Genomic DNA, 24,834 nt, shown 5'->3' on the forward strand with positions numbered 1-24,834 from the left:
GAGTGCTCATTCGGCAATCATCAGTGCCGAGCGCTTGTTCGGCACTATCAAGGCTGAACACCCGTTCTGTAATGACCCGGTCATTTTCATTCCTTTCCCTTTCCTCAGATTTTCACAGATATTTTTTTTTGTTTATCTTTTTCCTTTCTGAGTTCAGTTTCATGTCACTTAGTGTTATTTTGAGTGCTCTGGAGTGATTTTCGAGACTCTTTTCTGTGGATTGACAACTTCCTTTGAGAACCGAGTCGTTTCCACATTTTTCGTTTTTCGACACTATTCACTTTTGGTCATTTTCCTTATTTTGTCTTTTTCCCGTTTGGCACTTTGTTTGCGTAACCACATTTCTTGTGTTTGGAGTTGGTTTCTGACTTCACGTATCTTCATTCTCAATGATTTCTATGAGATACGTATCTTTACTTTCGTGAGAAAGTACTCTGGTTGCTCCCGGTGTCCATAGGGGCATGGATGCATTGTTCTCTGGAAACATTTCCTTTTCTTGGGGTGTTTTTCATAAATATCTTTTGAAGTTTTTTTATTTCAGGGGTATCTAAGAAAATATCTTTTGGAAGATATTTTTATTTTGAGGCAGTTTCGCAGTTTTTACTTTTTGGAGGGGCCATTGTGCAATTAATGAAAGTTATTGCTCAATGCCTTGTTTTGAGCATGGATCCTCGTACGGGATTCATTTTCACATTTCGTCGAGTCATGGACTCTTAGAAATTCCTCCTGGTTGATGTTTTCTAGTTTCAAGGTTTCTGACCCCGGTTTGCACCAAACTTGTTTTGGGCATAACTTTCTGCTCGGAACTTGGTTTTTGACGCTGTTTCTTCCGTTGTTCATATTTTCTCATTTTGAATCTTTTTCGTTCACGAAGTATTGCTGTTTGAGCGCGTCTGCTCAAATTTCACTTTTTCAGACCCGGCGGGGCCCGTTCGGGGCACTTTTTGAGTTTTTCTATAAATAGGGGGTCTTAGAAAGAAAAATCAGATTTCACTCTCTCTCTTTCCTCTCTCTTGGCTGGATCTCATGGCAGCCATGGCTGCCATCTTCTCTTTCCTCTTTTGAGCTTCCTCCCTTCATTAAAAAGTGGTAATGCCTTTATGTTTGTTGTTCCCCTTGGCGAGGCCTTCGATTCTAACCGATTGGAATCTCATTTTGGCCATTTCTTGAGTTCGGGTTTGGAGTAAAGATGTGATTTTGATGGGGCTTCCTTGGGATTCATGTTCGTGGTGTTGTCCCCGACAAAACCTAGAAGTTTCGTCGGATTCGGAGCCGATTTATTTTGGTGGGGATTTGAGATTTCATCTCAAATGGAGGTAGGGAATGTTTTAGGATTATTTGTGCGTTGTATTATGTGTTTGCCATGATTATACAACCTATATGCATGCTTTGTATCAAATCTAGGAAATTTGAAATATTTAATTCTTTGTATAAGATTTAATTTTCATGATGATGAGAAATTTGGATTTGAATTGTGACATGGTAGAAACTCTTATTTTAATATGTTGGTTAACATATGTTAAATTGGGATTGATTAAATAAGAGTTGCTCTTTTTAATTAATATTTATCTTTTGTGAAAGATTAAAGTTCATGGCCGTACCTTGCATGAAATTGAGTTGTAATATGCTTTTAAATTAAGTCATGGCATGTTCTTTAACATACTTTAATTTGAGAGCATTTGGTTGAGTTTGGAAATCTAGAGACTTTAATTAAGAGAATTAATTAAAATCTATTTTGTGGTTTCATGGGCCTAATTAAGCTTTTGTGTGAATATATGTAATGACCATGATATGTCTTTTATCATATATTAAATTGAGGCCATTTGGAAATGATTTGAAATCTAGAGAGTTTAATTATTTTGATGTAATTAAATTCTATCTTATTTATCCATGGATCTAATCATGTTTTAGAAGTTGTTTCTATTTTAAGAGCATGGATTTAGACTTTTGATGTATTCACTTGATTGTGTTATATGCATTGAAGAGCATTGTTGTTAAATTTATATTCATGAGAGTATGTTTCTAATATGAATATATTGTTGGCTTGTGATTTCATAGCACTATGGATATGAAATGCTTATTATGTACAATTGAGAGTTATATTGCTAACTTGTTACTATGTAGTAGTAATATGTATAAGTTATGAACTTATTTGATTTATTTTGGAGTCTTGGGACATTGTTGTTACATGTGATATGGCTAAAGTTCGGCTTTAGTGCGGGAGGTATGAGTTCTCCCCAATTGAGATAGTGCGCACTTAGGGTGGTTTTCCCTACGGGTTAGTGCCCGGAACAACCATTTTGTTCTCGGCGGAAATCCGAGACGTGATGTCCAAGTCTTCCACTATTTGATTTCGCATTCAATTCCAAGTTGACAATTAATGTTTAAATGTGACTTGTGGTTTTGGTTATTGGCGATTTGATGTTGTTAAGTACATCCATACTAAATTGATATATTTAGTTGATTTCACACTTTTAGACTTCTAGTTGATAACCTAGAGAATCTATGTCTTGATGTGTGGTATTAGATATTCTAATTATGCTAAATTGTTATATTTAGTTGATGTTGCATTTTAGACTTCAAGTTGATAACTTTGAGAATCTATATGTTGTTGTTTTGTGTAAGCATGCTCCTATGTTGTTGCTTTGTGTGAGCATGACCTTATCTTGTTAAAATTACATGAATGAGGCGATTGATGCTAGAAATGATCTTAGGTAGCTAGGATGCTCCCTAAGTCTCACCTTTGATATAGACGTTAGGTGGAATGAATCACAATAATTAAATCATGCAAACTTGTAAAACGTAGGTCGATGCATGCTCATTTCCTACGAGTAGCTTTATGTTACTCACCCACGTAGTGGGGACATTTTTTAGGTACAAGAATCGAGGTTGAGATTCTCATCATTGCTTGGATGATTGTGGCTTAAAGGCTTTAGTTTTTATTGTGAAGGTTGGCTTGAAATGCCGTATGTAACCTTATTTGTTAAATGTGTATAATTGATTCCAAACTTGTAATGTGTGCCTAAGCACACTTTTTGATTCTCATTTTATGTTTATGACATGAGGCCAAGGGCTAAACTTCTTTTGGAATTACATTTGTATCATGGATGTTAAATTTTTGCCCTTAATGAGATTATATGAAATTCATGCGTTTTAGTATGCTATTTTGCGTCGGAGTGTGCATTGTATATGAAAATTTTCCATTAGCATTCATTAATCATATATGAAATGTGGCCAAGGGCCAAACGACATTTTGAAACCATCTCATGATTTTAAATTCCAAGTTTTCGTTCCAAACTTCGTTTTTGGCATTTTGGCCGTTGGGGGGTCATATTTTGTATCGGCGGTATTTTTAAGCCATGGACCATTGTAGCACATCTTATTAGGTAAGTTACATTTGTGCGCATGGTCGCTTCAGGGCAAAGCTTCTTCTTTGGTGAAATGAGCCTCCTACGGACTCATTTTACACTTTTGTTGCATAATCTGACCTAAGGGTATTTTAGAAATTTTCTTTGGGAAACAAATTCCATTATTCACATGGTCACTTAGAAAATGTGATTTTAGGGGGGATTTCTTCTTCGTGTTTTTCCTGAAAATGTCGTCTTGGCATCGGAAACCATTTCTGAAATTCAGCTTCTGTTTTTTCTATTTAGCAGCTTTTTCGACCCTCTGGACCAGATTTCTTGGGAGGGAATTTTGGGCATTTCACATTGTGTAATTTTCGATTTCTCTTATGTTTCACGTAGAAAACTCAATTTTGAGGGGGGTTTCTTCTTTGTGTTTTTCCAGAAAATGTTATCCAGGCCCTCAAAAATCCACTTTTTCCAAAAAAAACCCTGCTGCCAGGTTTTTGGGTTGCATCTTACTGCCCTCTTCACATCTAACCAGTTAGAAGGGGTTATCTAAATGGTTAGATGACTTGGGGTAGTGTCTTGGTCATGTTTTTTGGCCTTCTAACCGGTTAGATAGGTCATCTAACCAGTTAGATGTTTTGGGTTGGTACTTTTTGACCGTTTTGCCCCTATTTCTTCCGTTAGCCATATCTTCTTCATCCAGACTCTGAATCAAGTGATTTTTGAGTCTAAGTTCATTGATTTTTCATTTTCTTTCCAATGGTGTGCTCAGTAGCATCCACTTTTAAGCTAGAAATGATATTTTTGCCCCTAGGTTCATTCTTGTTAGTTTTTGAAACGTTGCTTCCGCATTTAATTCCTTTGGGTTCTGTGATCTCGTTGAGGGTCACATTGGCGTCTTAGAGTCATGTTGTATCTCTAGAGACCGTTGTTTGTCTTTTGCTTCCGCATTTCGAATCCGTTATCGGGTCATCTTTCGGTTTATCACTGACGCACCGAGTTGAAAAACTTGGGCCGTCACAAGTGGTATCAAAGCTCCTTGGTTTGAATACCTTGGACGACGAGTTTTGGGTGCATATCATGCTTATGTTGCCGTGCTTTATATGCTTATATGCTTCATGATAACATGTTTTGGTTTGATAACATGTTTATGTACTTACGTGCTACATGTGGTATGCCATTTGTTTAGCATTGTTTAAATTTGTCGTAAAGATCATGACATATGATGTATGCTAGATTAGATTTGTATATGCATAACTGTATTGCATATTTGGCATGACACTCATCAAGGCCATCACACGTTCGACACTCATCAAGGCTGAGCAGCCATTCGGCACTCATCAAGGCTGAGCATCCGTTTGGCACTCATCAAGGTCAGTCGTTCTGACCTACATGGTTAGGCGTTCTAACGGAAGGGTCAAACGTTCTGACTTATGGTCAAACGTTCGGACAGACATGGTCAGGCGCTCTGACCTACATGGTCAGGCATTCTGACTGAAGGGTCAAGCGTTCAGACTTGCATGGTCAGGCGTTCTGACTGCCGAATGACGAAATAAAAAACACAATTTGCCGAACGACAAAACAGAAACAAGAAATCAGCCGAATGACAAAACAGAAAGCAAGGAATCAGCTGAACGACAAATAGAATGCAAGAAATCAGCTGAACGACGAAACAAAAACAAGAAATCTGCCGAATGACAAAACAGAATGCAAGTTTAAGGCAACCTTGAGGCTAAATATGCAATCCCAATGATTCGAAACAAGTTTTAAAAACATACTTGTCAACTTTTAAAACTAATAGCTCTTGGCCTCATGTTATACATACAAAATAGGCATCTTCAAGTGTTCTTAGATACATAGTACATATCAAGGAAGCCATCTTAGCTTCTAAAATATCATACATCCATGGTATGCAAAAATATAACATCAAAAGTAAGCATGCAAAACATTTGCTTGACAATATACAAAAATGTTCCAAATTGCTCATAAGCCTCTAAGGATGATTAGCATCTGAGAACATAGTTTCCTTACCTATAAAATAACCCAAACAACTAGGGTGAGTAATCAAGCTACTTGTAGGAAGAAGCATATGCGTATACCCTAAAATTTCAATATCATTGCAAGATCAATATAGACGAATATAAGGGATCATTCCACTTAACGTCTATGTTCAAGGTGTTCTAAGGGATCATCTTAAGTTAACTTAAATGATTCTTTAATAATGTACTTAACAACATCAATTCGCCAATAATAAAAATTAAAACTTACAATTAAGCACTGGTTGTCAACTTGGAATTGAGTGCGAAATCAATTAGTGGAAACCTTGGACATCAAATCTCGGAGTCAACCAAGATCTAAACGGTTATTCCGGACATTAACCTGCTGGGAACACTACCCTAGTGCGCACTATAAATGGGGAGAACTCATACCTCCCGCACTAGAGCCAAACTCTAGCCATGTCATTTGTAACAATGTCCCAAGAGAATCCAAAATCATAATCAAGTTCAAAACTCATATACTATAATTAAGGCATATAAACCACCTTCCATGCACAAGTATTTTGAAACCACACAAACCATGTCTTAGGGTTCCAAGTCTAAAATGGCATACCAAATGACAAGTCCTCATCATGGTATAATGTACAATACAACACCACCAACTTATCAATTTAAATTATGCCTCAACAATAAGCTTTATATACTAAATCTTAACATTATAGTAATAAGCTTCTAAAATAATTACAATTAATAATCCAAAAGAATATAGAATTATCATCACAACAAATATAGCAATTCAAGTCAATAAGAATTGTATATGACATCAATAATTCTACACAATATAAATACTAATAATTCATGCTTAAATCAATAAATCCTAAGTCACATGCGAGGATTTCCTATAATATGCAAGACTACAATATTAAAAGCATATACACAATATATATTAAACCCCAAAAGATCATAAAACACTCAAAGCATAAACATACTTCCACCCCTACCTCAATAGAAAATTGAATCTCTATAATCCAAAGCAACCAAGCTTAAAATGGAAAACAAAACTAGGATTTTAAAGAGAAGAGTGAGAGGAAACTTTTACTTTCCAAGGTTAAAGGTCTAAGGTGAGTGGAAGGAGGCCAAAATGAAATCCAAAGCTCTAAGCCAAGCTTTTCCTTCAATAGAGGCTAGGTTCGGATGAGAGCAAAATGAATGAAGATGAGATCAAATGAAATGTGGTGGGTGGAGGATCTAGTATTCCTCCACTCACTAGGTGTTCTTACACTACCTTTCACACACACACAATGCAAAACTCAATTTGGTGCCTACATTTGTCACCAATCCATGGCTCCTTCCTAGGCTTAATCCTAAGCCTACACTTATCAACCATCCATGCCAATAAGTGCACCAATCCTAGGCCAACAAGTGGGTGAATCTCCACCCTCCACATGTCATAAGATAATGCTTCCAAGTAACTCCACCCCAATGCCAACAAGTGGTTCCATGAGAGCATGACACTTGTCACACTTTCCAAAAATTGCTAAAAGGTCCTTTTCCAAAATATTTTCCAAATTAAATTGCAAGATGGTCCCTAAGACGAAAAATAATTATTTTACATAATTACACTAAAGCCCCAAAAGTCAAGAATGTTTCCAAGAAAGTATGCATCCATGCCTTTTACGAAAAAAGTAAGCAACTAGCATGCTTTTCTACGAAAGTAAATATACAAATATCATGGAAATCAAATATCATGGATGCATGCAAAGTCAGAATCAAATCCAAGTACGAAAAGTGAGGTAATGCAAGGAAAAATGATAAACGACAAAAATACGAAACAGGGAAAAGGACGAAAAAAAGAAATCACCAAAAAAGGAAATGAAGGAAAATGACCGGGTTATTACAACAGTTGGAAGTAGAATGTAGAACATTAGACATGTCATGCAAGGCTCACAAGAATTGTAAGGGTGATGAAAATGAGATGATTTGATAACCGGTTTCTGACTTAACAAAAATTTATCAAGTCTTTGAAAAAGAGTTTTGACCTCGGCTATAATCTCCATTGGACTTTCAAATTTTTCTTTTTATTAGAATCATAACCCAATCGAGAAGTGTGATATTTATGCAATGAATTTTCACTCATTTTTTCAAAAAGATGCCAAACATCATCTTCATGCTTTACAAAATATGAACCTCCACATGATGTATCAACTATGTCCTTGTGAGTGGTGGATAGGCTTTCATAGAAATATTGAACCACTTGCCATTTTGAAAAGCCATGGTAGAGACATTTTCTTAGCAAGTCATTCAATCTTTCCCAAGCTTCGTACAAAAGTTCTCCTTCCCCATGAGAAAATTCTCTAATGGCAGTTCTCATTGAATTGGTCAAACTTACAGGGTAAAATTCTTTAAAAAATTCATTTTGCATTTGTATCCAAGAAGTTATTGAATTTGCCCCCAAGTTGTTGAACTAATGTTTCGCCTTATTTTTAAGAGTAAAGGGGAAAAGGAGTAACCTAAAGACTTCCTCCGGGACATTCATGTATCTCACAGTAGAACATATTTCAAGAAATTCATCAAGATGTTTATATGGTTCCTCATCATTTAAGCCATAGAAAAGTGGACACATTTGAATAGTCTCGGGCTTAATTTCATATTTATCGGCCCCAAAGTTAGGAAGCACGATGTAAGTCGGTGCATGGTATTTATGAAAATTTTAATGATCTCGAAGGATCATTAGAGGAATTGGAGCTTAAGGAGGGTCTTCCATGAAATTTGGGTCTAGATAACCAAGATGGCCCTCTAAATTTTTCATTGATGTAGTTATGATGAAGGTTTGGCTAGGACCGCACAAAATTCAAGCAATGCAACAACAAAATCACAAAACAAGCACTTCTCCTTTGCAACAAGTCAATCAACAACAATAATCCTCCACATACATTAGTCCCATACTCCCATGCTTTGAACAATATACAAAAAAAAAAAAAAAATTGCCTCCACGCGGGCCGATGATTTAACTAGAGAAAGAGTTTAAAAAATCTTATAAAGGGTCCTTAAGCAATTTCAATTTATTTTTCGCTTCTCTTTTTTTTTTTTTTTCTTTTCTTTGCAATTTTTTTTTTTATTTTTTATTTTTATTTTTAGCTTTTTATGCTCTTACTTAGCTTTACTTGGCTTACTTCTTTTGCTCTTCCCTTTCTTTCACCCTCTTACTCAATTCACCTAGCCAATCAAGAATAAACCCAATAAGTAACCAAAATAAAATAAAAATAAAGACAAGATAAAAAAAAAGTACTAATTCCGAATTGATTTCCAAAATACGACGGTGCCAATTCCCCGGCAACAGCGCCAAAAACTTGGTGGGGTGTCGCGGGTGCACCAAATTTGCAACAAAGTGTGTAGTGTGGCCAAGTTTTAAATTTAGATAATGCCACTACTACCACTAACTATTAATATAGCTAGGGTGAGTAGGGATCGTCCCAAGGGAAATGAAGTATATTTAAGCTTAGAAATCGATTTCGGATTAGTAGGTCGAATGATCAAAAAGTAGTTTGATTGGTTGATTAAACTATGATTCAATTAAAAACAATGAAAGTGAATTAGCAATCTAGAAAATAGGGAAAAGATAAAGGAGAGAGGTCTTGGGACTTAGAGTTCACCACTAAACACCACCTTCCTAAACATTCAATGTTTGATGGATTAGGGGGATTGTATGTTGCAACAAAAGTGTATGCCATTAATTGACTTGCCAAGCATGGATGGTCAAGTAAGTATACATTGTCTAACCAAACTAGTGAATAGCACAACATATCAAATTAATGCACATCATCAAATTAGAGAAATATACTATTTGCATTCATACGCATGGAACATCAAACAACAAGCATGGATTGTCCACTTATCTAAGAAAGTAAAGTAACTACACTACATCTAAGCTAATGACATGAAAATTAATCTAATTAAACTAAAGAGGTGGCACAATCCATGAAGAAATAAGTATGAACCATCAAATAAACTACAAGAGTAATCTATTTAAGCACCATGCTTTGACCATCACTAGATTCATAGTATCAACACATATAGACATGCATCAATATCACAATATCTAGAAATAAACACACGAACATTCATTCTAGTAGACATAGACATATGGATAGAATTAAATGATCAATTGAAAGTATTAAACTACACAAATTATTCTAGAAACAAGATATATATATATATATATAAGATGTCAAGACAAACATTACAACACAAATCCCCTTAAATTACAAAGCATCAAAGTCTAGGAGGCATGCTTAGGGCTATCTCTAGCCCCAAGAGGATGGTTTAACCACTCATTGATGTTGTCATCCAAAGCATATTAGTTTTGAAAAATGATATAATTGTCTAGTTTATTTTTATTTTTTTATCAATTATATAACTGACTTAATGTGAAAATTTGTTATTAAAATTTAAAATAAGCACCTAAAAAAAGTTTTATTATTTTTAAAAATTGACAGGAGTCCTTATTGAACTCTATATATTAGTATAACTACAAAAACTTGTTTATAGATTACTCTATTAGTTCCCTAGTGGGTTGAACTCCTTTTACGTATTTTTATTGGTTGTCATAATTAATTACTTACATATCAACAATCAAAGAGTGGTCCAACATCTTCGTTCTCCTAAAAGCTGCTCTCAATGAGCTAAATAAAATCCTAAGATCTTTCCTTTGGTTAGGCCTTGAAATGAAGACCACGGGAGCTGAAGTTAATTGGGGTAAGGTTTGCATACCTAAGGAGGCTAGGGGGTTGGGTATCCCTAACTTAGAAATTTCAAATAAAGCTGGAATTCTGATTTATTTGGGACCTGCACAATGATGATAGAAATAGACTATGGATTAGGTGGTGTAAAACTCATCTCATTAAGTCCAGAAACTTCTGGACTCTCAAGACCCTACAGCCATGTTCATGGAGTTGGAGAAATATTCTATAACTCAGATTCCCTGCAAGACTCCTCATGAAGCACATAATTGGTAATGGAAGTGACACTAATTTCTGGTGGGATAATTGGGCACCAGGTGGTCTTTTGAGCACAAGATTTCCAAGCCAAATTCTCACTAATGGTAGATTTCATATTAACATCTTAGTTGAGAGCTTTATAGCGAACTCATCTTGGTTTTTCCCACAATGTATTGCATCTTCAATCCTAGAACTCCTCACTCTGCATCCTCCATGTTCATTAAGAAGTGACAAATTACTATGGATAACATCACCCATAGGGACATATAGCCTCAAGCACACATCAACTCAACTAATAAGTCAATTATCTTTAATGCATGCAATGGCACAATTTGGTATGGAAATCGCCAGTAATCCTTCGTATGAAGCTCAATCTTTGGTTCAAATTAATGGCCTATTATGAGAATCCTAGTGTTCTATGCCAAGCTCAACCAGAATCACATAACCATTTGTTCTTCAATTGCTGTTTTGTCTCACTAATATGGAGATTTGTCAAAGATAAAGCTCAATTCTGTACCTCAATTATAAATTGGGATAACCTAATCCAACGGATTAGCATGCAATGGAAGAGTAACTCAACTTCAAATCTAAAACGTAAAGTCTGTTTCTCCTCAATAGTTTACCATACATGGGAAGAGCATAATGACAGAATTTTTAGAGGAAAGAAAGCATCACAGAGAGCTATCCTTACCCGCGTCTGCTCCACCAACACTTCCATACTGGGATGGGGATTTTTTTAGGATTGCCTATCATCAAGAAGAATTCTTTGTGAATGGGACATCTTGCCTTCATGCTGTCGTCCTCCTCTAAAACCGCCAGATTGAATTTAGCTGACCAAGCTGCCAGAGCGTTGCTAATGGGGATCATTGGACTGGAGCTTTAATACCCTCCATTAATGGTTAATCAACTGTTAATTGCGGATATTGGTTGCTTTGATTTAGGGCTTTCAAATTGTATGCCTCCTTTGGGCTGTGTTGTCCAACTATGGGCTTGTTTTGGTCTAAGGCCCACTATGTACTTTACATTTATATTTATACAGTTGCTTAAAATTCAAAAAAAATATATATATATCAAGGAGTTTGATTTAAAAAGGTTAACACTTCATTTTCCAATAGAATAGTATGTCAAAATTTCTAACCACACATTAACCTTAAAATAATCAAATAATGACAAGCGTCGCTTGCATATGCCAAAATTGATGTGTGATTTGGTGGCCAAGTTTAAATTTGTAAAATGTCACTACTACTACTAACTACTAACGTAGCAAGAGCGAGTAGGGATCGTCCCAATAGATTTGCAAGGTATTCTGGAATCAATGTTGGATTAGTAGGTCGAATGATCAAATTGGGGTTTGGTTGGTCAATTAAACTAATGGTTCAATTAAAACATTGCAAATTAACAACAATCTAGAAATTAAGGAAAAGAGTATGAGAGAAAGGTCTTGGAGCTTAGAGTTCACCACAAAGCTTCATTTCACCAAATACTAGCAATTGTAAATTAAAGGAAAAATTCACATTGTAAATTGTGCGTGTGTGTGTCAATAATTGAAAACTAAGCATAGATGGCAAATAAGCATAGATTGTCTAATCAATCTAGTGAGTAGTACAACCAATCAAATAAGACCATTAATCATTCAATTAAACCACAATTAATGTACACATAAAAATCTAGAGAGATGTACTACTTACACTCATAAGTATGGACCATCAAACAACAAGAATGGATTGTCTACGCATCTAAGAAATTAAAGCAATTACACTACAACTATGTTAATGACATGAAAATTAAACTAATTAAGTTAAGGAGGTAGCACAATCCATCAAGAAATAAGTATGAACCATCAAATAAACCACAAGAGTAATGAATTAAGCACCATGTCTTGACCATCACTAGATCAATAATATCAACACACATAGACATGCATCAATTTCATAAACTCTAGAGAAAAGCACATGAACATTCATTCTAGCATACATAGACATATGGATAGAATTAAATAATTAATTGAAAACATTAATCCATACAAATCATATAAAAACACAAGATCTATATTTATTCATGCTCAAAACATCAACTACAACTAAAATCCCCAAAAATCTACAAAATGTTAGGTTTAGGAAGCAAGCCTAGAGGCTATCTCTAACCCCAAGAGAAGGATTTAGCCACTCATTGTAGTGACCATGGAACCCTCAAGGGTTGTCTTCAAGATTGGCACCATCTTCTTCCTCTTTGCTTTCTTCCCAAAACTCTAGTTCTAAAGAGAGAAATTATTACTATAATTGGTAAAGTCTAATTGAACAACTAAAGGAATGATGAGCGCTGAAAAGTGTGTATTTAAACCCCTTAAGCTTAGGTATTTTAGGACCTTTATCTGTCTTATTCTACCGTTTTGTATTGATTTCGTGTTATTTCCATTTTCAGGTACTTAAGCTAACTCAGCCAAATAAGAGCATAATTGAAGCAATTCTGGGATGAATCAAAGAAAAGAGCAAAGTAGAGCAAAAGGAAGCAAAGGGTGGAATTTCAGTAACTTCGATCGATCGCAAGAAAAGTTCAATCGATCCAACTTTCATCGATCTCAACACTTCAAGATGGATCTGAGCTATGTTTGTTCCTATTCAAAAATCTCAAAGTTCGATCGATCCAACCTTATTCTATGATCGATTGAACCATCTTATCCTTAGCCAAATGATTGATCTTATCCAGTTGTACCACCCTACCAAGCACTTTTGTCCTTTTCCCAAAAATATCTTCAAAATATCTTAGATTTATTTTTATCCAAAAAGGCGCCGCCATTGAGGATCGATCCAACTTAAATTCGATTGATCGTACCTCAAGTTTGATCGATCGTACCTCAAGTTCAATCGATCGAACCTCCCAAATCCCGAGAAAAATCCAAATTTTAGCTCATTAAAAGTTGTCTCATATCCAATCATTAGAGGATCAGTGGTGTACGAGCCCAGCTCATTTGGGGTGATTTTTGACCTATATAAGGAATATGAGCCACTTTTTAAAGGAGCCTTTTGATATACTTTGATACACATACTTAGTGAGGAAGAAAAGAAGAGGAGGAGGCTAGAGACACCATTGGAGACTCTTCATCAACCAAGGAGCAGATTTCTTCCATGGAGCTTGCCCTTAAGGGTTGGAGGACATCATCCATGAGTGGCTAGACATCCTCTTGGGGCTAGAGTTAGCCCTAAACATGCTTTCTACTTCTTAATTTATGTATTTTTGAGGGGATTTGTATTGTGATTCATGTCTTGACACTTTTATATATATAGATCTTGTTTATTCAATGATTTATATGGTTTAATGCTTCCAATTGATCATTTCATTCTATCCATATATCTATGGATGATAGAATAGATGTTCATATTTTTGTCTCTATTTCTTGTGTTATTGATGCATGTTTATGTGTATTGAGGCTATAGATCTAGAGATTGTCAAAACATAGTGCGTAATGTCATGTTCTTGTGGTTTATTTGACGGCTCATACTCATTGTTTGATGGATTGTACCTCTTCCTTAGTTTAATTAGTTTAATTTCATGTCTTTAGCTTAGTTGTAGTGTAGTTGTTAAATAGGAGGACAATCCATGCCTGTTGTTGATGTTCCATACTTATGAAAGCAAGTAGCATATATCTCTAACCTTGTGATGTGTTTGGTTGTGAGCTTAAAGAAAGGATTAATGGCTTAATTCGATATGTTGTGCTATTCACCATGTTGTTTAGACAATATATGCTTAATTTCTCATCCATGCTTGTTGGAACAACCACACACGCACACTTTGTTGCAATACATGTTCTTCTCCTCATTAATCATTCATTAAAGGTGTAGAAAAGCTATGCTTAGTGGTGATCTCTAAACCCCAAGATCTCTCTCTGTTTTATTATCTCTATTGCATTATTGTTTACTTTAATTTAAATTGCATCTAGTTTAATTCAACCAACCAACCACTATTTTGATCACTCGACCTACTAACCCTAATTTTGATTCCTTAACTTAGTGCGACCCTCAATCCCTTGGGACGATCCCTACTCACCCTAGCTATATTTTTAGTGAAAGGTAGTAGTGGCAATTTCTAAATGTAAAACTTGGCCACATTGCATAAACTTTGGGTTCGGAGTGTGACAACTACACCAAGTTTTTGGCGCCGTTGCCGGGGATTGATTGATTGGCAACGTCATATTTGTGGAATCAATTAGGAATTAGTACTCTTTTGATCGTGTCTTTACTTTGTTTTCAATTTTTGTTACTTATTGTGTTTGTTCTTGATTGATAAGGAGCATTGGGCTAAAAAGGTGAGCAAAGGAGTATTCCAAGCAAAAGAGCTAAACAAGCAAAGGAAAAATGCTTAAAATCTAAAAAAATCGCTAAGATAAAAGCTAAAAATTTAGAGTTGAAGTGCTAAAGGACCTTTGTGAGTTTTTTCTTACTCAAACCCTTAGTTAAATCGTCGGCCCGCATGGAGGCTTGTATTTCAATTCTTAGATAAATCGTGAGCCCGAGTGGATGCAAGTTACTTTTCTTGCATATTATTGTTAAAGCATGGGAGTATGAGAACATTATATGTGGAGGAAGTTTGTTGATTGTTGATTTGTTGTGAAGGTGAAGTGTTTATGTTATTGCTTGTTGTGCTGCATTGTGCATGCATGGTCGTAGATCATTGAGACCCACTCTTGTCCCTTTAAATTTTCATCTTGAATCCATTGTTCGAAACCCTAGGGGAAGAGGTAGTTCTAGTCAATCCATTTCATCAATGGAAGGACACAATGAGGACCATGTGGAGGACCCTGGTCACATAAACCAACAAGGTATCCTCCACCCCCAATGTGCATCATGATAACATGTAAGTTCCATTAGGCATGCCAAGGCCATTTATTCATCCACCACAACAACAAGGCTAAGTTCCATTGGGAATTCCAAGGCCAATCTATGCTCCAACACCTCCTATCATTCAAGGCAACCAAGGTGCCCATGTTGCACCTCTAATTGTTAATCCTCCCCTTACTTTAAAAGATCACTATGTACCTAATGAATATAATGCACCCACATGCATTCAATTGCCACCATTTAGAGCACACCACTATGAAATCAAGCCACAAACCATTCAAATGCTTCCTAATTATCATGGACTTCCAAGTGAAGAACCTTACAAGCATTTGGATGAGTTTCTTGAAGTATGTTCCACTGTAAAATACACGGACATGCCAGAAAAGGTCTTAATGCTTAAACTTTTTCCATTCACCCTTAAAGATAAGGCAAAATATTGGTTTAACAATCTTAGGCCTTTTTCAATAACTTCTTGGGCGGAAATGCAACAAGAGTTCTTGAAAAAGTACTATCCGGTTTCTAAGACCAATGCCGTGAGAACCTCAATTTGAGAATTTTCACATGGGGATGGAGAAACATTTCATGAGGTATGGGAACGCTTTAATGAATTGCTTAGGAAGTGTCCACATCATGACATGCCCAAATGGCAATTAGTTCAATATTTTTTTGAGAGCTTATCGGACAATTACAAAGGTATGGTTAATGCTTCCATGGATGGCTCTTATATTAATAGGCATGAGGATGACGTGTGGTGTCTTTATGAGAGCATGAGCGAAAATTCTTTGCATCGTACTTTATCTTCGAAGAATAGTAGAAATTCTAGTGGTAGGAAGAGTGTTGGCTTACATCAAGTCGACCACTCCAATGGAATTGCCACCGAAATGAAATCATTATCTCAAAGGTTTGATCAATTTTTGATTAACCAAAACTCAGCGAATCAAGAATCTTCCTTCCCTAACCATTCTCATCATGCATCTAATGAGACATGTATGACTTGTTCAAGTGTTTTACATTCTACTTCCAATTATCCCCATGGACATGTGCCAAGCGAGCATCATGAACAAGCAAATGTTGTTTTTGCTAATCAAGGGAACAATCCTTATGGAAATCATTACAATCCTAGTCGGAGGAATCACCCGAATTTCTCTCGGAAAAACCAAAGGGAGGGCTCAAACCCTTCCCAAGGCGATTTTCAAGGAAAGTACATTCCACCTCCACTACAAGGCCAAGGTTCCCAAAGTTTTAGATCATCATACCAATCACAAGGAAACTAATTCTCTAATTCTCATTTTCCCAATCAATCATATTCCCAAGGAAATGTTAGAAGTCCCGCTTTTGAAGAGAAAGTTTTGACCGCTTTGGGCACTTGAGAGGCAAACACACAATTACTTCATTCTCACTCTCAATCCATTGCAAAGCTAGAAACCCAAGTAGGGCAAAAAGCTAGCACTTTAAATGCAAGAGAGAAGGGAAAAATGCCTTTGAATGCCCAACAAAAGCAACAATGTGTTGTGGAGACTCATTCCTCATCGGAAGGTCCCACAATAGAGCATGTCAATGCGGTGACTACCTTGAGAAGTGGAAAGATTGTGGACAACCAAGTGGGTATGTCCAATGAAGAGAGTGAACCGGTGCAACCATAAGTTGACACCCGTCCCGTTTCATATCATATTCCTCCTTCATTACATGTGCATGACCATATAAATGAGAATGTGTTGAAAAGTGATTTGAAATGTGATTTTGAAAAGAAAGATTTACAAAATGACTTGAAAACTTCTTGTATTGAAGAGACTTCAAAGAAAAATTCTGAAAAGGTTTTTGAACCAAAAGCTCCATTTTCGGATGCCTTAAAAGGATCCATTTCAAATGACAAACAAAAGGGAAAAGTAAATCAAATCATGGACATGTATAGACAAGTGAAAGTCAATCTTCCACTTTTAGATGCAATCAAGCAAATTCTGGCTTATGCCAAATTCTTGAAGGACTTGTGCACCCAAAAGAGGAAGAACAAAAGCCAAGCACCTAGAAAAGTGGTCTTAACCAAGCAAGTAAGCTCAATTTTGCAGCATAACACTCTTCCAAAATTTAAGGACCCCGGTTCACCTACTACTTCATGCATCATTGGTGATCATATCATTAATCGGGCTCTTCTTGACCTAGGAGCAAGTGTTAATCTTCTTCCATACTCGGTATATGTCAAATTAGGCTTAGGAGACTTGAAACCGACATCGGTGGTTTTACAACTTGCCAACCGATCAATCAAAAAGCCTAGGGGTATCATTAAGGATGTCTTGATTAAGATTGATAAATTCTTCTTTCCTGTTGATTTCGTTGTCATTGACACGGAACCGGTTCCAAATCCTAAGAGCCAAATTCCCGTTATCCTTGGCCGTCCTTTCTTGGCAACCGCGAATGCCAACATTAATTATAGGATGGGGATAATGAAGATCTCATTTGGCCACATGAAGGTAAAGTTGAATATTTTCAATCCAACCCCCAGCTCATTTGACAAGCATGAAGAGATTAATGTTGTAGAGAAATGTTATAACCTTAAAAGTGAAAGAATTGAGTTTTTGTGTGAGACCAAAGTTTCAAAAAGTCCATCTTCAACCTTGAAATCAAAGAAAGTTGTTTCAAAATCTTGTTTTGAAAGGGCGTGGAAGCCCAAAGATTCTCTTGACCAAGGACCGAAAACGTCTTTTGAGCTTAATCCAACAAGTTACTTAAAGAACCGTTTGTTGGGTGGAGTTCAAAGCACTTATCACCCCATTAAGGAGGGGATGTACTACAAAATGTTTGATCCGGGCTAAAAGAGCCCAACGTCTTGCTAGAGACGTTAAAGACTAGCAAGACATTTCGTAGGGTGTCAAAACCCTATTCCTCCCTCATTTCTATCTTTAATTTCAATTCTTGTGAAGTCTAGATATTTGTTTTTGGTTCATACGTATTGCTAGGAACTGTAATTAGGACTGCATGCACTTTTATGTTGAAATTGAGCATTTTGCATAAGGTCGATCGATCTCCAAGGAAGATTCGATTGATCGAACTTTGACTTGCATCCAACACTTAGAAAATTTTCGACCTGCATTCAACCTGCATCCAAATCACCTCTCTGTCCCATCGATCAAATTTATTCTCCGATCGATCATAAGTCCTTAGATCGATCAAAACTTCAAGTTTGATCGATCGATCGAATATTTTGTTCAAATCGATCTCTGTTCTTAATTTCACTATCTTTGACTTTGTTTTGACTTTTTAATTTTAATTTTAGATTCCAAAAAAAAAATCTTAAAATTTTCAAAAATACTTTGAGGAGAGATTGATGTTAGTTCGATCGATCTGACATTCAGTTCGATCGATCGAACTGGTAAGGGAGTGTTTTTTTTTAAATGAAACCGAGGGTTTCTAGATCGGTTCCTAAGATCGATCTAACCCTCTCAAAACCCCTTTGTCTCTCGTCGCCGCTGCACCCACCTTCTCCATCTCCAGTGAGATCCAAACGTCGATTCTTTCTCTCTCCTCTCGGATCTTTATCTCATCTCATCCTTCGATTTGGGTAAGATCCGAATCTCATCTTGTATTTCGAGCTTCGATTTGCTTCATACATGTTTTCCATGTTAGATCCATGTTATTTTGATGATGAAAATCTCCATTGATGAAGCTTAGACTCACTTTGTATATATATGTATATATGTGTATATATATTTTGTTAGATTTTTAATTTTCAATTTGATCTTGGGAGTATGGGCCTCATTAAGTGATTCGGATTGATGCTATGTTGTGTTGATGGGCCCACGACCTTGTTCGTGAAGGCCCCATGCCATCCACGTTACAGATTTGTAATTGTTCATGTTCTTTGCAAAGTTCGATCGATCGAACATATTTCTCAGATAAATCTAGTGAGATCAATCGAACTTAGTTTCTTAATTTCTCAGATCGATCATGTGAGATCGATCTCACATTTTTTGTGATCGATCGAACTTCACAGATTTCATATACACATTCCATCCATCTTATCTTGTGTCCATGCTATCTCATTCATGCCCAATGCCTGTGATTTTCCACATTGGATGCATTTTACACTTATACTGCTTAGCATGTTCACATCCTGTCACTTCCATAGACTCATGTCATTTATCTGTTTTGTCTATCTTACTTAACATACATGATTCTATTTTGTGCTTTAAACTCTGTATTCTGGCACTGACTTCCCTTGCAAGTTTTTCCTTTTATTTTGCAGACCATGGCTAGGGTCAAGACTATAGCCCGCGAACACTATCACCGCAAGGGCAGGCCGAGTTTGGATGACGAGGCAGGTCCATCTAGTGCCCAAGAGCCTACTTCACCTCAGTCTCCAGTTCACAGCCACCTACAGTCTTTAGACGGAGCATCTCCTTCACACGGTGACACTGAGGCTGACCACATACCATCTCCACCACCACAGCCAGCTCAGCCAGACAAAGAGTTAGACTAGCCATTGCGTAGATACTCACGCCTTTCAGTGGCGCACGAGTCGGTCTTCGACACAGACTTCTTTTCCTAATCGGTCCTTACCCGATCAGCATATGATGATATATTACGGAGAGGCCTTGCAGCCATTCTTTCCCCTGTCACATACCCAGTGTACCCGAGGCTAGTACAAATGTTTTTCCATAACCTTTGGCCTGCCCCGCGTAACACGGCGGAGCTGAGGACCACTATTGATGGTCACTTCATTTCTATTACAGTGGACACATTGTCCAGATCTTGCCACTATCCACATCACTGCCCTCCAGAGCTACAGGACACATATCCCACTCTCTACAGGCCATCATATGCGGACATGGCAGTTCTTCTCACAGGTCACTATGCCGATGGCGAGACTTTTGCCACCCACACCTATCTTCCAGACGACCTGTGGTTTTTCGACTCTGTCTTGTACCATAACATCTTTATGGCAAGCCATAAGATACAGCGGAGAGGTGACTTTTTGACAGCTCTGTACGCATTTTATTCACGGCATTGGCTATCTATCCCAGCGCTCATCTGGAGCGTGATAAGGAAGCTCTATGATAACTACATTAGTAAGGAGAGGCCCAAAAGGGCTAAGTATCTCTCATTCGGCTAACTCATCACCCAGATTCTACGTGATCAGCGCTATCCCTTTCAGCCACAGGAGCGCCCTGAGAGAGGATCCTGTACCTTCCAGAAGAAAGACTAGGATAAGAGCTACAATGCTATTATCATAAGATTACAAGATAACGCAGTAAAGGCGACAGAGAAGCTAGAGGTTGAGGAGGCAACAGCAGCAGCAGACTCGGCAGTGGATGACGTAGCAGTCGATCCGGCTGCCGTACATATAGATATCGATTGGGAGCAGCCTGCCGAGGACGCAGAGCAGCACTCTCCAGTTGGGTCACCCATTCACGCGCAGGAGCAGACTTAGGATTATCATTCTCCCGATCCAACGGTACCTGAGGCTCCAGCACAGACACCCGGCTTTGGAGAGCGACTCCAGGCTTTGGAGGATGCTGTAGTATTTATCCGCGCCGACACGGTCTCTCTCCGAGAGGATGCTGTCTCCATTAGAGCTGATATTGCTACCCTTCGTACGGATGTCATGACCGCATTCAGAGATCTAGCCAGAGACATCTGTGGAGTGCGATCTGCCCGCCCTACCTCTTCTTCCTGATCTCTCTATCTCTTTCCTCCTGTCATCTTATATATCTGTGATATCTGCGTACTTTTGATACTGTTATATTATTTTTGCAACCGTGTCTGTCAGCTCTGATACTGGATGTACTGTACTTTATTCTTTGTTTCTATATGCTTTCTTTATGGATGTCATATTCTTATAGTCTTATATCTGTCTATTTGACTCCATCAGGTGCATCTCAGTGAGTTCAGTGAGAGAGAGTGCTACACAATTTTCAGGACCACCCTTATACCTCTCTCTATTTTTTAGTTGCTATCCCATTTACACTTGCATGTCCACTGTGCACTGTTATTATCCCTTTTGTTATCTGATGAGTTTATCCAAATGCCAAATTTCAGGACCACAGTTAATCCCAAGTTTGGGGGGCTATGCCACCCACTTTGGATACTTCTGTCCCAGCCATTCTTTGCCTTAATTGCATTGGTATACTCTTTCCTTTTGTTCTCTTTGCACATTGAGGACATTGTGCCATTTAAGTTTGGGGGTAATGGTACTTTGCAGTGTTTGTTTTTAAATTCAAAATTTTGAGCATGACTTGTGTATTTGAGGGATTTTCTATGATTGGTCCATGATTAGCTATGATTTTGATCTTTTGAGGACTATATTGCTTAAAATTTAAAAATTGCTTTATAATAACCCGGTCATTTGCCTTCCTTTCCTTTTTCCTGAAATTTTACGAATGAATTTTTTTCGTTTAATTTTCTTCTCTGAGCTCTATTTCGTGCCGCTTAGTGTCATCTCGAGTGCTCGGAATTGGTTCCTAAGAATCTTTTCCGTGGATTGACAACTTCCTTTGAGGACCGAGTCATTTTCACATTTTTCGTTTTTTGACACTATGCACTATTTCGTCCTTTTCCCTATTCTGTCTTATCTCCGTTTGTCAATTTTTGGCACAACCTCACTTCTCATGCTCGGAGTTGGTTGTTGACTTCACGTGCCTTCATCTTGAGTGGTTTCCACGAAATACGTATTTTTACTTTTACAAGAAAGTACTCTGGTCGCTCTTGGTGTCCATAGGGGCATGGATGCAAAGTTCTTTGAAATTATTTTCTTTTCTGGGGGTATTTTTCATAAATATCTTTTGAAGATATTTTATTTTAGGGGTTTTTAAGAAAATATTTTTGGAAGATATTTTCATTCTGGGCCATAAGTGCAGTTTTCACTTTTTGGAGTGGCCATTGTGTAATTAATGAAAGTTGTTGCAAAATGTCTTGTTTTGAGCCTGGATCCTCATACGGGATTCATTTTCACATTTCGTCGAGTTGTGTACTCTTGAAATTTCCTCCTGGTCGATGTTTTCTAGTTTCAGGGTTTTTGGCCCTAGTTTTTGCCAAAATTGTTTTGGGCATAACTTTCTGCTCGGGACTCAGTTTTTGACACCGTCTCTTTCGTTGTTCATATTTTATCATTTTGAATCTTTTTTCTTCACAAAGTTTTGCCATTTGAGCGCGTCTGCTCAAATTTTACTTTTTCGGACCTGGCGGGGCCCGTTCGGGGCACTTTTTGAGATCTCTATAAAAGGGGGGTGAGATATTTCATTTTGCATCTTCTCCCCACTTCATGCATGACCTGGAGCTCCCATGGCAGCCCAAGGGGTTCTGCCATCTTCTCTCTCCTCTTTTGGTTCACTTTTCCTTGATGGAAAGTCTTCGGCCTTAACATTTGTTGTTCCCCTCGCCGTGCTCTACCTTTCCCCCTTATTAGAATTCAGTTTTGACCATTTCTTGAGTTTGGTTTTGAGGTCAAGTTATGATTTTGATGGGGCTTTCATGGGGGTTATGTTCACGGCGTTGTCCCCGACAAAACCTAATAGTTTCGTCGGATTTTGAGCCGTTCCATTTTGGTGGGCCTTTGAGATTTTCATCTCAAATTGAGGTAGGAGATGTTCTAGGTTTAAATTCTTGTTATATAGCATGCTTGTGATGCTTCTACTACTTGTTTGCATGATTAAATATAAAATCTAGAGATTTCATTATTTATTTTTCTTGTACGGGATCTAATTTTCCCAGTTGCTCATGACTTGGTTTAAATATGTAGCATGATTTTATATTGCCCCTTGATATGCTCATTGTCGTGTATTAAAATTTGAACATTTGAATAAGTATTAAAGATTTTATTTAATATTTATCTTAGGTGAAAGATTAATTCACATGGCCTTAACTAGCTTAAAATTAATATGTCTTAGCATGTTATATTAGGCCTTAGCATGCTCTTCAACATAGTTGAATTTGAAAGTAATTGGAGGTGTTTTGAAAATTAGTAATTATTAATTAATTTGATTAATTAATTTGCCCCGAGTGCACTAGTCACTCCATTTGAATTCCGACTTGATATTCTTGATCTACATGCCATATAGCTTCACATATATTTGATTTAGAATATTCGGTGAGGTTTTGAAACCTTTCATTTAATTAATTTCCTTGTTTAAGATTTAATCCTCATGGTGATATACAACTTGGAATTGAATTGTGGCATGCTAGAAAATTAAGCTTTGGTGTGGTTGTTCACATATATTAAATTGGGATTAATTGCATGAGAATTGCAACCTTTATTTTATATTTAACTTTAGTGAAAGTTTAATTTACATAGGTGTAAATTGCATGAAATAAGCTTGTAATGTGATATTACATTAGTCATTGGCATGTTCTCTAAGATATGTTAAATTGAGAGCATTTGGTTAAGTTTGAAAATCTAGAGATTTTAAGTAAAAGAATTAATTAAAATCTATTTTGTGATCTCATTAGCTTAATTAAGATTTTAACTTGATATTTGTATTGGCCATGACTTGTTTACTAGTATATATTAATTGTGGACCATTTGAAGTTGCTTTAGAACCTTGGTAATTAAATTAGCATGATTTAATTAGAGTTCTACTTTGTTGTTCCAATAACCTAATTGAGTTTTAGAATGGATATAGGTGATGACCATGCCATGTCCTTTAATATGTATTAATTTGAGGTTATTTGGAATTGAATTAGAATCTAGGGAATTTAATTATTTTTATTTAATTAAATTCTATCGAATTGAGCCATGGATTTAATTGTGTTTGAAAGTCGTTTCTATATCAAAATCCTGGACATGGACTTGTTGTATATTCATTTGGTTATGTTTTGAGCATTAGATAACATAGTTGTTATGTTTATACTCATGAGAATATGTTTTCCTTATTGAAAATATTGTTGCCTTGTGTAATGATTTGCACATTTCGAATTTAACATCATTCATGCATAGCGTGTAACGAATCGCACACTGAAGATTCGACATTCATCACATCATATTAGTTGTGAATTTAGAGAATGTATTGTATAGGTTTCCAAATTTAGTTGTGCTTAGTAGATAGTTGATTATCTTGCATATTCCTGTTGATATATGCGTTGTTGCACAACTTGTTGATTTTGGAAACTTGGGGATGTCGTTGTTTGACTATGGCTAGGACGTGGTTCTAGTACGGGGGATAGTCCCTCTATATGGTCTAGTGCGCACATAGGGAGGTTACCCATGGGCTAGTAACCCTAAAGTAACTATGTTGTCGGTTTGATTCGACGTGACATCCGAGTATCCACTTTGTTTGATTTCGCATTTCATTTTCAGGTTGATAACTAGATGATGTTGTAACTTGTTGTTTCTTATTTGTCGTTCCATTTTAAGTTACAGGATGTTAACTTTGAGAAATTGTGCTTTATGCGTTGTATTGGAAGTTTCAATATTGGTTAAATTGCATCGATATTGAAAATCGTGTTTTAACATTCTAATAAAGCTTAGGATTGATCCTATTGATTCATTTATAACATAGACATTAGGTGGCATAAACCACTACTGTTATTTTGTGCTTTAGATTCTAAGTTGATGGTTTTGAGAACTTAAACCTTGTTGTATTGTATAATATGCTCTTTTGTTGTTGAATTGCACGGATAATGTGATTCTTGTTAACTTGTATTCAAATATGATTTTTTCTTG

The 24,834-nt window shown here is 36.8% G+C and overlaps 1 pseudogene; it reads right to left on the reverse strand.

Annotated features, from left to right (window-relative positions):
* Nucleotides 1-15,720: 15,720 nt before the first annotated feature.
* LOC132267893 (small nucleolar RNA R71) lies at nt 15,721-15,819 on the reverse strand (annotated as a pseudogene).
* Nucleotides 15,820-24,834: the final 9,015 nt, after the last annotated feature.

Source organism: Cornus florida, unplaced genomic scaffold, assembly GCF_030987335.1.
Source record: "Cornus florida cultivar Cherokee Brave unplaced genomic scaffold, ASM3098733v1 CherokeeBrave_3.0.0_Hap2_Chr07, whole genome shotgun sequence".
In the NCBI taxonomy this organism is placed as follows: domain Eukaryota; kingdom Viridiplantae; phylum Streptophyta; class Magnoliopsida; order Cornales; family Cornaceae; genus Cornus; species Cornus florida.